This window comes from Pyxicephalus adspersus, chromosome 12, assembly GCF_032062135.1.
Source record: "Pyxicephalus adspersus chromosome 12, UCB_Pads_2.0, whole genome shotgun sequence".
NCBI classification, from domain to species: Eukaryota; Metazoa; Chordata; class Amphibia; order Anura; family Pyxicephalidae; genus Pyxicephalus; species Pyxicephalus adspersus.
In genome coordinates this window covers 31,303,496-31,306,130 of record NC_092869.1, presented here as the reverse complement: position 1 = coordinate 31,306,130, position 2,635 = coordinate 31,303,496, and the positions used below count along the sequence as shown (strand labels likewise).

Genomic DNA, 2,635 nt, shown 5'->3' with positions numbered 1-2,635 from the left:
TCATGAGTGACTTTCAACAATAAATGTGTACTGTAGTCTTCTTCATGGAAAAATAAGACATCCCCTGAAAATAAGACCCAGGGCATATTTTGGCATTTCAAAAAATATAAGAGAATGGGGGAAACAGGGTAATTATAGTAGGGGTTTCCCAAGGACCTTTTTTAAAGAGTTCCCCCATGTTATAAAGGTCTAGAAACATTGGCCTATCTTCTTGAGTCTTGGAGACCTTTGATATATCAAGCCGAATGTCTCTAATGACAGGACCTCCACATGGCCCAATCACATGTTTTTTGCAAGCTACACAAGAATAGGTTGTACAACTTCCAAGAAAAGGGTGATGCATGGCCAATTACAAATGACCATTGCCCACATGCCAGAATAAATATTGAAAGATTGAGGTACACTTGGATTTTCTTGTATCCACTTGCACAGCTTTTACTTTGTACACTTCAGGGGATTCTCCCCCGATACGAACCTCAGGTGAGAATCTGACATGTGTACAACGGTTGCTCACTGGTGAATCAGGACAGATCCATGAACGACCAACAGCGAAAGACAGCTGTAGAAGTCAATAGAGAAGAGCACAGTGGGGTGCCGCTCGCTAGTTCGCGATGCTCTGCACAGGTTCAATGCTTGTTCATTCATCTGTCACCCTTTTGTTGCTGGAAACAATCTATTATAGCAACAAAAATTGAATGTGTGTACGCTGCCTTAACCTCCCCGGCGGTATTCCCGAGTGTGGCTTGGGTTGGATTTTTCATACCAAAAGCGGTAACAGCGAGCCACACTTGGGGTGGAATTGCCAGGGAGTTTGAAACTCCTACCTGGTTTGCACGTTCCTCCAGCAGTGCCTGCGGTGTCCTCCAGCGATGCCTGGCATCTGCTTCCCCTGGCGATACCGGCCGGGCACTGACAGGCTACACAGATGCCAGCTGGCATCTGTGTCCCCTGCGTGTGAATGTTGGGGGCACAAGGCCAGGGGAAGCTGATGCCAGCCGGGCATCTGGTCGCGAGTGCGTGGCTTGAAGGCTGGACCGTGGGGCAGGTAGGCGGGACATTCATTATAATGAGTACTGCTTTTACATTTAAAAATCCTCATTATTCATACCGCCAGGGAGGTTAACATACACCCCCAGCAACACCTCCTTTGGGGAAAATCAAAGGGACTGCCTAAGGCTAGGTACACACGTGCAATGGTTCTCGTCCAATAACCAGCTTAGTATCGGACAAGAATCTTGCGTGTGTACGGTGCTTGTCCGTCCATCGTCCGAATGACCGTCCTGGCAGATCCACAGACGACTAGCAATTGTAAATAAAGTGAAGGGGGGGAGAGAGAGCGCAGCGGGGTGCCGTTCCGTCATTCTCCCCCTCCCCTCTCCATAGAGCAGAATGATGCTGTATGTACAGCGCTCGTTCATGCATCGTGCAGTCAATAGTAGTTGGAAAAGGGAAGATCCTTTTCAATGACAAATTATTGCACGTATGTACGTAGCCTAAGACAAGGCCAACCCGGCTTTTTCCCAGTCATTGAAATATTAAGAAAATCAACATATATGAGAAAATGCCAACTGGACAATTACCCAGGCCAACCACCTTCCCCAGGGCCCAAATTGACATAATGGCAGGGATACAAGGAGCTAAAATGTTGTGCATGTGGGAACCCTATGTCAAGTTAGCCAGGGCCCTAAAACCACACATGGGCAACCATTCAAACCTTCGCCAACATCTCAACCATCTAGATTTGTTCCGGGGTTCTTGCTTTGGCAATAATGCACCAATGATGAAGCGGTAACACCTGACCAAAAAGTTATAAGGCCGATCTCCTAGATTGTAAGCTCTTTGGGGCAGGGTCCTGTATCTGTCTGCCATTTAGAACCCTATTTAATGTACAGCGCTGAGTAATATGTTGGTGCTATGTAAATGCAGTTTAATAATAATAATAATCCCTAGCAAAAGGTGCATCTATTTTATTAAATACAAGGACAGGGTCTCTTTAAATTGGCAGTGCTTGAGCATTCATATACAAACATAAGGACCATCCCCCAGGATCTGCAGCAGCACATACAAACATACACTGTAAACAATGGGCCATGTCATGTCTAGCAGCATCCATTGCCTGTGATGGTATTCTCCGTGCATGGCGGTGCTAAGACACAAACAATAATATGGCTTGTTGCCCCAGCATGCCCACCCTGGGATGCAGATGGGTTAAACCAGGATAGTGATGGAGTCCCGGGCAGACTCGGCCATTGTTCCCCCTTCCCCGTGCAGCACTCACCCGCCCCCCTCCGCTGCTCAGGCGGCTCCCAGGCCCGGTGGTGGAGAGGACACGGGATCCATCCGCGCTTCACCTTCCTCCTCCCGATCCCCCATCTCAGCACATGCGCGCTCCCGTCCTGGGAACGCGCCGAGCTGTGTCCGCTGCACGGTCTCCATTACACACAATAGAGGGCTGTGCAGGCCTGGTGGAAAGACCAGTGTGCAATGTATGCCAGCCGGGCACAAATAACAGGCTCTAAATATGACCCTGTTTATTAAAAAATGTCATTTCATATCATTTCTCTGACAGAAATGAGCAGAGATTTTATTCAAAACACATTTTTCAGCTTTGCTCACTGAGAAAATTAAACAAGAT

The 2,635-nt window shown here is 47.7% G+C and overlaps 1 protein-coding gene across 2 annotated transcripts in view; it reads right to left on the bottom strand.

Moving 5' to 3' along the window:
• The window catches only part of PCNX4 (pecanex 4), a 26,551-nt gene extending 24,139 nt beyond the window's left edge, over positions 1–2,412 (bottom strand). The window contains exon 1 of one of the 2 annotated variants that reach the window (XM_072428854.1): positions 2,279–2,412. The gene's annotated coding sequence lies outside the window, so the exon portion shown is untranslated. The remainder of the gene's footprint in view (positions 1–2,278) is intronic. The other variant, XM_072428856.1, reaches the window with a different exon arrangement.
• Between the last annotated feature and the right edge of the window lie 223 nt (positions 2,413–2,635).